Below are 11,436 nucleotides of genomic sequence, written 5' to 3' on the forward strand. Positions count from 1 at the left end.
GAACCATCACCTGAACAAGAGCTTGAGCCACAAAATGATGAAGAAGAGGTAACAATCACCACTCCAAGTACCTTTCAACATGAAAAGGTGAGTTTTTCTTGTGATTTATCAGAAAATTTAATAGAGGTACCAATTGTTGACTTTATTAGATGTGATTCATTTCTTAATACATATTTTACCCACACTAATGTTCTCCTATTTTCTTTTTATCCTACATGCGTGTGGGAGACGTTTTCTTTGATTGATGTTGTAGGAGAACATAAGCTTCCAGAGTGGATGCTTACACTGAACCGCCTTAGACCTCCAGAGAGAATTTGTAATGGAAAAATGGTCAATAAAAAGAAGTTAATCGCAAACAAAGTTACTCCACTTCCGGCATGGATTATTCTTCTCAATCTTCTTCGACCGCCGGAATTAAAGGGGAGTTGGTTCTAATTTAGCTTTCTTTTGCATTTTTAAATTCATGCTTTGTGTTTAGTTTTTTCTCTAATAAATTCTTTATACGTTCTTTAGTTCCATACTTTGCATTTTACTTTCATACTTTGCATTTTGTTAGTACATAGCATTTTCAATTTGAATAAAAGTCTTCATGGGAATTTTGTAAGTAATACTTTTAAGATGGTAAAAGTCTCTTAAATTTGATCAACAATTTTAGGTCATGTGACATGATTGGATGCTTTTCTCACATGATATTGGTTAATTTGGTGGTGGATTCTATATTGATTAATTGAGCTTGTTTGCATATAAAAATACCTAGAGAGGACCACTTTAAGCCTAAACATTATTTTATTTTGTGTGGCATGCACTCATAGCAATTGAAACTCTAGAACTTGCTTTGCTTCTTTTCAAAGTCACAATAGCATATGTGTGCATGGAAATTGAGGGTTTAGTCAATTTTGTTCCCATTCATACTTTCTAATTCCTTTCCTTATTATTTTCTTTAAACATTTCCCTCTTGCATTTTATCCTTTTATTACCTTTGGTTGCTCTATTTCATTGGGAGTTTTGTTTGAATTCTTGATGAGTTTGATTGATTTAATGGACAAGAGATTAAGTGTGGGGGAGGTGTTAGTTTTGATTGAATTCTTTTGTTTGGAGGAGGAAGTGAAATTTTGAACTGTGAACAGCTTGGAATTCTGGAAATCGGCAGAATGGAAATATGCATGATTTATGTGCAGAATTGAAGTGCAAAGCTGAAAATTGAGGTGCAAGTTGTATCAGATTTGTATCAATAATTGGAATGCAATAGCCAAATGAGGAAAGCTTAATTGAAATTGAAGAACAAGCTAGAAACAAATGGTATATTACCTTTCAAGGCACAAGTGAGATAAGTGATATGAATGCTGAAATTCTATCTAGATACAAAGGTGCCGGAACAGTGGGCATTTGTAGCTACTGAAGATTAGAATTCGGAATTCAATTGGTGGGTATCATTTCACTAGTAAAGCACTTGGAAATGACATCATTTAATCTGGGAATAAGGAAGAAAGGGTTAGTACTTGATACAAAAATAGTGAAGATGAAGAATATGGAAGACAGTCACTGGAAACATGATCTGTGCAGGTTTCTGTGATGGAGTTTCTTATATGATCTTTATGGATGCAAATGTATCATTCTACTCATGAAACACTTCAAGATGATATCATAACTATCAAAAGAGTGAAGAGAGATAAAGAAGCTCTTGCAAATGGTGTTTGGTTGCTTGTCATGTATTTACAAACCTGCTGGACAGGATTTAGAAGTGTCAAGTTTCTGAAATTCTGAGTCGCAGTAATTCAGAATTGATATCAAGGAAGACTATTTCTTGTAATTGAAGGAAAGCTACCCAATTCTGTACAAACAGTGAAGAAACAGAGATAAAATTCAGAAATGTGGTAAGAAGGTTTGGAAATGCTGAAATATTGACTTACATTTGGAGTGGCTGATTAAGAGCATTGCTACAGCTTTTTGTAGTAATCCTCAATTGAGATAGGAGAGTTGAAGCAAGAGAGTAGTTGCTTTGCTAAATTCTGCAGAAATCTACAAATATTCATGATTCGAGCAGAAATTCCTAGAAATACAGATTTCTGAAACGAAGATGCTGGATGAAGAAGCAGCCCTGAAGAGGAAATCAATTATCAGAGTCAATATCAGATTTGAAGGAATTGAAATTCAACTTTATATGGATTCTGTTCTAAAGGCAACTCTTTTTGAAATTGGAATCTCCATGATGCAAACTTAACTACCTTAACTATTAATTTCTGAACTTGAATCTAGGAAGCTACATCAATTCTTGTTGCTGAGAGTCAGAAGGAAGATACAAAAACTACTGAAATGCAGAAAACAGAATTTTCACATCAGCAACTGAAGTACAAAAGTAATCTGACCATCAGCAACTGAAATTGTGATGAATTAAGCTTAATTTACAGTGGATTTCCAATTCTGAAATTGGAATTCAGACTTGTGCAGTGCTGTTAAAAACATCAAGAATGAGAGAGATGTTCAAATGATACAAGGAGATGCAAATCTTTCCAAAGCTGAATGAAGCAGTTAGAGCTGAATTCTAACTTAATTTTCCATGTTTCATGCAAAATTCCCTCAATGAAGAGTATAAAATTTCTGAAACTGCTACTCAAGTGCAGAAATTGAGGAGTTGCTGAATTTAAGTTCTAAATGTTCTTGTTAAATCTGGATATCAAAATTCAGAAACTCCATTGGTAAACAAATAATGCAGAAATAGTGAGTATCAGAATTTCAGAGATGAAGAAGAACAAGTGGAATTCACAACCATTGGAAAGGAGAATTGCTGTAATGACAGAATTGAAGTGCAGAATTTATGAAGTGCAGATTTTGCATGAATTTGGCATTTCTGTGCCAAATTTAGAAATGAATTTTAATGAGCAAGAACTATTGAAACCTATAAAGCTTTCAAGTATGCAGTGTAAATGGTCTTAAGAAACAAGATGAAGAAGAATTGAAATTTTTGATGGCTAAATGATGATTAGTTGACACGAAGTCAGGAAGCTGCACAGATAATCAGAAATCTGTACTCAACTGTGGTATTTGGAGGTTATAGGCATCTGTTCACTAAAAAATTGAAAGCTAGCTGTTTGTAAAATCTTCTTACATGCTGATCTTGCTTCTCCATAGTTTACAAGATCCAAGACTGAGAATTGGAAATTGACGGAGATGCAGAACCTGGAATCATTTGCACTGCAGTGCAAGAATTCAGTAGAATACTTGTTATTGAAATCTGTTTAGTGCAAATTTTGTGTGTAAATTTTGATCAGCAATGCTTTCTTGCAGAGACTACAATTCAATTGTGACAAAGATCAGTTTTGAAATTAAAGTATCAACTACTGCTCACAGCAGTGTGCAGAATCAGAAAATGAATCTAGTATCAATTCTGTATCAACTTTGTATAGCTAGTTTTTTTAAATTCACTAAGGAAGCAATTGAAGATCTTGAACTTTTAGAAATAATTGTGATAACACTTTTCTTGACCTACTGAAATATTGAAAGGTACATGAATCTGTTGCTAAAGATCTGATAGCAAGCTGTGAACTGCAGTAATTATTCTGTAACTTTGAAGTTTAAGTTCTGGATTTTCTAATTTGTAGAAGTCATTTGAAATGAATCAGAATCGGATTTCTTGAAGCTGAGATGTAGCAAATTAGTGGTTTTTCTTCTACCATGACTTTGTGCTTAGAATCATATTGCATCCTAGAACCTGAACTTTAAAATTAGAATCCTGAAATTGATTTCTGAACTAATCCAGAATAATCTGACAAGGAGATGCAGAATTCAAATATGTCTCATGTTGCTGCTGTCTTTGTTTCCCGTTTCAACCACACAACCAGAGAGTGCTGCACTTGTTGCTCAAAGGATAGGATTTAACTATTGCTATAGAGGAATCAGATACATACACATATGAATAACCTGAAATTTCCAGATTTATGAAATTTATTCTGTTGAGTTTTGAAACAAATGTGCAAGAGTGCTGTTTTTCTGAATTTAATTTTGAATCTGAATTAATGAGTTCAACTTTATGTTTCTTTGAATCTGAAATTGCAGAAGAATGATTTAGAATCAATTATAAGTAGAGGTGTCTCCAACAACAAGAGTAATTGAAAGAAAGAACCATGGTTAGAAGAGTATCAAGTTATTTATGTGTTTCTGATTTGCTGAGAAAGAGTGCTGATGGAATTGGAATTGAATTTTGGGCAGCTACAAACTTCTGAATGCTTACAAATGTTAATTTTTGAATTACTGAAATTCAGAAAATTCATAGAAACTGATTTTAGGAATTTCTGAAACTGATATCAGAAATTTTTGAAACTTGAAAAAACAAGGTTGCTTGGTTATCTTTGTACTAAAGTTTATGGAGAATTCTGATTATAGTCTCTCTTTCTAGTGCTAAATGGAGTTCTGCACCTAACTTAACTCTCTATGGATTAAAGAAAGGAATGGGAAGGAAACACCAAATTTCATCAAGGATGCTGGAGTGACAAGAGCTGGAATTTTGCAGAAGCTGCAGAATGGTGTTTAACAGGTGTGTTTGTGAGATAAGCTGGAATTGCTTCAACATTTGAATTCTGAAACTGAGTTCAAGGTTCTGTTGAGGGAAAAGATTAGAGGATTCTGTTTTTCTTGATACTCAAATAGAACATTTCAATTTTTGTGTGCTAACTTCCTCTCTAAATTCTCAAATCATTGAGAAACTAAATTGTATGCTAATCTGGGATTTTTGAATGCTGATGCTTAGCTCTGAAAAACCAGAATCCATTTACAGAATTAGCTGCACTTCATAAATTCAAATTAAAGGTTTTGGCTGTTTTATGATATTGCTACTGGGAATTAAATTTCTGAATTTGGTTTGATGGTTCAGTGATGGATCTGTCTATTCTGAAATTCGAATCTGAAAATATCAGAAACAGAGAAAGGAAACAAAAGTAAATCTGCAGCAGAAAAGGAATAAAACAGTGGTTAAAGTGTGTTAAGTTTTTATAATGCAAGAATTGTTTTATTGCCGAGACGGTCAATGCTTTAAGTGTGGGGGAGGGTGTTGGATACCCAACATGTGAGATTATTTTTTGAGCTTCCAAATGCTGGAATGTTGGTGGAAAAATAGTGAAAAAAAAAAAAATTTGAAGGAAAAAATGGCACATTCAAGAGAGTATCAAGTGGAAGATAGAGTATCAAAATTTTATGTTTGCCATCAAATTGAAGGGGAGTTTAGTTTGGTCCTTTGAAGTGGTAATAACAAATGGTATTCATCATTTTATACATCAAAATTGGTCAACTCATCAAGTATATTCCTCCAATACTCTTATCTCTCATTTTCTTCATTGAATTCTTTTCTTTTGCCATTTTATCCACTTTAATTGTTCTTCTTGTTTACATTTCAATTCTTCATGATTAAATCCTTTTGATTCATGTATGCATACATGTTTATAGTGGTGGAGAATTAGAAAATAAGCAAGCTTAAGGTAGTGAAATGTTGTGAGTTGCATTGAGTTGAACTCCACTAATATGCATTTTTGAGTGTGAGGGCTAGAATAGGTGAATACCTTGTGAGATTGTAACTTGCTTAATTCTTCAATTGGATTGAAACTACCATACCTACTGATTATTGTTTGGATTGTATTCATGATTGTTTGTGATCTTTAAAATGATCGTAGTTAAATTCTTTTTACCATCTTCTAGGTATTGCTAGAAAATTTGTGTGGAGATGATTTTTAGTTTCTTGACTTGAACGGGACGTCCAAGACTAAGTGTGGGGGATTTGATAACCATGATTTAGCTATATTATTTTAATTCATAATGCATGCTTTTGATGGTTTATTCATAGCCTAATCTCACATTTACATTACATTTCATAAATTGCATGTGATCTTGGACTTAATTGCAATTTAGCTAATTATCATGGTATTTGATGCTAATCTTTGATTATTATTTTGTAGGCATCAAAAGGGTCATGGACCCGATCAAATCAGACCGTATTTGGGCTCAAATCAAGGGCTTAATGAGGCGATCATACCTGGGAGCATTATGGACCGTTCGTTGAAGATCAGAAAGATCTGAGCCATCCGTTGAGAATATGGTCCATCCGACCTAATGAAGAGCAGATCTCATCCATTGATGAATATCCAGAAGTTTTGATCCAGATCTGAACTCATCCAGCCGTTGATCAAGCCTCGAATTGTTCTGGACCGCCCGATTTAATCTGAGGAGGATTTAAAAGCTTCGTGAGAAGCTACAGTGCAATCGGGCTCGGCTTCGTGATTTCCGCTACAGTGTCATCGTCTTCTTCCTTGCGGCGGCCGAGTTCCCATTCCACGTTCCAGATCCGAGAGCTTGGTTTCTTCGACGACGACGATCATCAGCTGCCGGCGTTCATCTTCCGGTGATCAGAGAGCTTGAGGGAGGTTTCCCGAACGGCGATTTGGGTTCTGTTTCATCGCCGCGATTCCGATTGTGGAGGTCTCCCAATCGGCGATCTTCGCATCCACCAGAGCTGAAGGGAGGTTTCTCAGATGCTACTGGACCTTTTCCGATCTCCATTCCGCAGCCAAACTGTGTTGAATTGGCCATTCGATCTGGTTTGCAACTTCACAGGGCCTGGGCTCTGTTTCTTCGGCCGATGAGGTTTCCAGATGGATGGAGCTTGAACGGAGGTTTCCGTGAGCTGTGAGTGCCCTATGGAAATAGCTGGAAGTTTGTTTGATTGTTGTTGAATGCTTATAGGGGTTCCGAGAGCATTTCTGTTGGTTTTACAGCAGATTGGAGGAATTTTTGCTACGGGATCCGGATTAAGGAATGTTTAGGGTTTTAGTTTCCTTAACTTTGTCTTTGATTTGTTTCAAACTTGCTCAGATTGTCAGATCTGATTCCTTGTCTTTACAATTTCTCTTTGTTTCAGTTTTGTTTTGAATTTACTTTGCAAACCCGTATCTGATGTTATGATTTAACAATTCTGATTTGTTTGAATCACTAATTAGTTAACTACTAATCTTGTTTAACTACTAATTAGTCAGCTAACTAGTTTGTGTTTTGAACTAGAAGTTCTGGTTCACATTAGTTGCTTAGTGTAGGTAATTTAGTTAGCTGATCTTTATTTTCTGCATTCAAATTGTGAAACTGAGATGGAGCTTATTGTTGAATGATTAACTTGATATTCGGATTGTTTACCTTAGTTATATATTGCTGATCATGTGTGAGATTGGATAATTTGTTAGTGGAAGAATTCGATTCAATGATACTAAATTGATCCTAATGTGTTGAGATGAAGTGGAAAATGTTTGGATAAGGAACACATTTCTTTGAGCCATTTTAAATTGTTCTAATGCACTTTTGGAGATTAGATGTATTCAAGTTAAATTAGATTTTTGATTGGAACCAATTCTAGAATTCATACACACTTACTAGTGCTCTTTGGAAAAATACGACTTGGGACTCCTTACTACGACGCGTGTCTTAATTTTAGTGAGTTTCCAATCTTTATTAATTTGATGCGCCTTGTGACATACAAAAAGGCCGACACCAAAGACGCAGGGGATTTTACTTCGTTCGGAGCCTAGATCGACTCCTACTCGAAGGCCCGCGATCCTTGATCGCTTTGCGTGGGCAACAACTATAAGCTCGATAAAAATGATTACAGGATGAAGTACAATAGCTAACAATAAACAATTGAATTATACCAACGATAGTGAGAAAAACTGAAGTTTCGGAGCTCCGGGTCGTCGGGTGGTTGTCACAGCAGTTTGGGATCGTGTCGTTAGCAGCTGGTCGCAGAGAGATTACTTGGAATTGCTTGTTATGAGCTGCTGGTCGAGATCCCTTATAAATGGTGTTCAAGGCACCTTTTACTGTTCACCAAGGTGCCTTGAATGAGCCGAGTCAACCGCGGAGATAAGGGCTGAACTGGTCGAACCTTATCAGGTTCAAGGCGCCTTCAGTCTCTCCAAGGTGCCTTCATCAAGTTGTCCAAGGCGCCTTGGCTTCCTTCAAGGCGCATCCAAGCTTGCTTCGCAGCCAGCTAAGGTTTTGCACCCGAGGCGCCTCCAAGCTCCATGGAGGCGCCTCGGTATTGTTCATCCGAGGCCAATTTTGCACTTTGGTCCCTACAAGATATGTTAAACACAAAAATACCCTGTAGCACAAAGTTAGCTCATAACACATAAGTGATAGTATAAGAGTGAAAGTTTGACAGTCTCCGGACTGTCCGAGTCTGACTTCGGGTTTCTTTCTGGAAACTCTAGGTCGACCCGACGCCTACTGTTCCCTCTGCGGGGAACGCGCCCTCACCTACTCCACTCAGGAGATTTACCTGCTGCCAGTGCGATCCTCCAGATCGACTAGACTTTTACTCAGCACTCGAAGCTTCCGGACTTTCTGCTGGACGTCCGGTCCTCGACCCTTCCAGACTTCTACCCAGTTCGGGACACCAGTATTTTAACCTAGGGTTACCACCCCCTAGGATTTTTGCCCGCATCTTCGACTCGCCAAGACTTTCCGTATAGGGTTACCACCCCCTATAACCTAGGGTTACCACCCCCTAGGGTTTTTCACCTGCCTAACCGCAGTTAGGACTTTCCTGAAACACTCACTCAAATACATTAGATAACAAGTAAGCTTAACTTTGAACCCTTTGCCATTATCAAAACTTAGGTTCGATCGTCGGATACTTCCTGCACCAACATATTTAGCTAAGATTTAGGTCAATTTAAAAAAATATTTGGTAAAGTAATTTGAAAATCTGGATTTTGAAAAGACTTCGAAAAAGACTAAGTTTTAAAAAGCTTTTGAGAAAAAATAAGCTTTGTAAAGTTGCAACTAAGGCTATTTTCACTTAAGTTCAAGAAGTCCTAAAGTCCAAGCATGAGTAACTTAAAAATATTAAAATTAATCACTTAATCCTCTTAACCGCATGTCTAATCATTTAGCTACTAGCTGATTACCTAGAGGGTAACAACTTTCACTTGGTTAGTCAAGTTAAGTCAATTGATCCTGTTAGATTTGACTAGGTCAGGAAGACTTAACTTGATTAATGTAATGTTGATTTTTAACGCCCAGACTTACTGCGATGCACAGAAATAAGCATTCTGAAGTTTAGGTTGTACCCTATGCATCTCACGCCGTTTTATGTTTCTCAAACACACGCAAGTTAAGCCTAGGGTGTTTGTGAGATGCTCTGGCTGAAACTAGAGGAACATGATTTCTAGGGGGTTAGTGCTTATGCTAAGTTCAAATTTTGAAAGTATAAAAAAATTGATATTTTGAAAACATTATTTTTCCTGAAATTTTGAAGGATACAAAAATCAAGCTGATTAAAGATAAGGAACATAAGGTCTATTCTACTAAGCACATTCCTATTTGTCTTCTAAGTGCACTGAACTCAAATTCAGGTAAGAGCTTTGTGAATATGTTAGTTAGGTTTGATTTGGACTCAACATAGTTAAGTACAATATCAGCCCTAGCTACGTGATCCCTTACAAAATGATGTTTTACTTCTATATGTTTAGTTCTTGAATGGTGAATTGAGTTTTTAGTTAGATTAATTGAACTTATGCTGTCAATTGAAATTTTAGTGTGTTGATATTCTAATTGATAGTCTTTTATGGTATGCATCATCTATAATAGTTGAGATGCACATTCTCCTAGGGCTATGTACTCAGCTTCAGTGGTTGATAGGGCAACCCAATGTTGCTTTCTGCTTGACCAGCTTACTAGACACTAACCTAGAAATTGACAGCTACCACTTGTGCTTTTTCTATCTAGCTTGCACCCGACATAGTTTGAATCAGATCAAGAGTGCAAGTCCTAGGGTACCATAGTCCTACATTTATACTTAAAAGTATAAACTTAAAAGTTTATCTTTTGTACACATTTATTTTGAAATAAAGAATCACATTGGTCAAATATTTACATTTATCTGTTAAATGTAATTGTTCAATTAATTTATATAGTAGATAGCATGGAGTGTGGAGTCACACTTAGAAGATCATGTTGTCGGTTTTCTATAAATTATAAACAGTTGCTCACGACTAAGATCGAAAGGAACAAACCATCAGAATAGACGTAGTGTAATTAAGTATTAGTTTATCTTGACTAATAAATTATACTGATACACTTTAAGTGTATTGAGTAGGATCATTTAGGTAAGTTCTTTTTGTACTGACTTAGTAAAAGAACTAGACCTTAGTTATTATGGAAGTGTGTGCTCTTAATCCTAATATAATAACAAGCATGTATATTGAATATTTATTTCTTTGACTTATCAAAGGGTGAGGTTTAGCTCGATAAATCAATATGCCCGATAAGTTGGGAAATGATATTACTTATAGTATGTGTTGTTGATTATAGAAGGAATTTGTGTCCTAATTATCTAGGTTGAGAATGTCCCCAAGAGGAGCTCATAAGGATTGTCATGTTAAACCCTGCAGGTGGACCTAGTCCAACATGACAATAAAGTTGAGTGGTACTACTCTTGGAGCTAGATATTAATTAAATGAGTTGTTAGTAACTCACTTAATTAGTGGACATTCGTAATCTTAAACACAGGGAGACTAACACACTCATGATAAGAAGGAGTCCATAATGTAATTTGGGATTGGTGCGGTAATAACTCTCTAGTGGAATGAGTTATTATCGATGAACTTGAGTTGTGTGTTCGGGGCGAGCACGGGATACTCAAGCTCATCGGAAGGCTAAAACCAATTTCTCCTCTAGGTCCCTGTTGTAGCCTCAATAAAGCATCAAGTCCATCCAAAGAAAAGCCTATCTTGGTGTTCAAGAAGGGGTCGGTTCATTGCTTGGTGACCAAGCAATGGCCGACCACATATTCTCTAGAAATGGCCGGTCCTTGTCTTGGGCAAGGGGGCCGACCGCAATATTTAAATTAGGAAGGTTATTTTTGAATTTTTAAAATTCCTCAGATATTTACAATTTGTAAAAAGAGAGATTTTAAAAATTTATAAAATTTTCCTAATTTAAATTAGGCCACAAGGTTTTAAAAGAGAGTTGTAAAATTTATAAAACTTTCTTTTAAAAAGAAATATTATTAGAGATGTTTTAAATTTTAAAACTTTCCTTTTAATATCCACATTAGAAAAAAAAAAAGAGTTTGTAAAATTTTATTAGAAGTTTTCTTTTTTTAAAAATTTATAAATTTTTTTTCTTTCTTTCCCTTTTAATAAGTGGTCGGCCACCTTGCTTGGTGCCCAAGCAAGGGGCCGGTCAAATAATTAAACATCAACAAATAGTTGTTTAATTAATAAATCAATTTAGGATTGATTAATTAAAAGGAAAGAAAAAGAAAAAAAAGGAAATAGGAATGAGTCTAATTTTTTATAAAACTCTTTCCATAATTTTTCGTTGGGAAACTAATATAAAAAGGGGGGGAAGGGGAGGCCTTGAATAACATAACAATTGATATTGTGTCGTTGGAGATCATCA

Source organism: Zingiber officinale, chromosome 2B, assembly GCF_018446385.1.
Source record: "Zingiber officinale cultivar Zhangliang chromosome 2B, Zo_v1.1, whole genome shotgun sequence".
Lineage (NCBI taxonomy): Eukaryota > Viridiplantae > Streptophyta > Magnoliopsida > Zingiberales > Zingiberaceae > Zingiber > Zingiber officinale.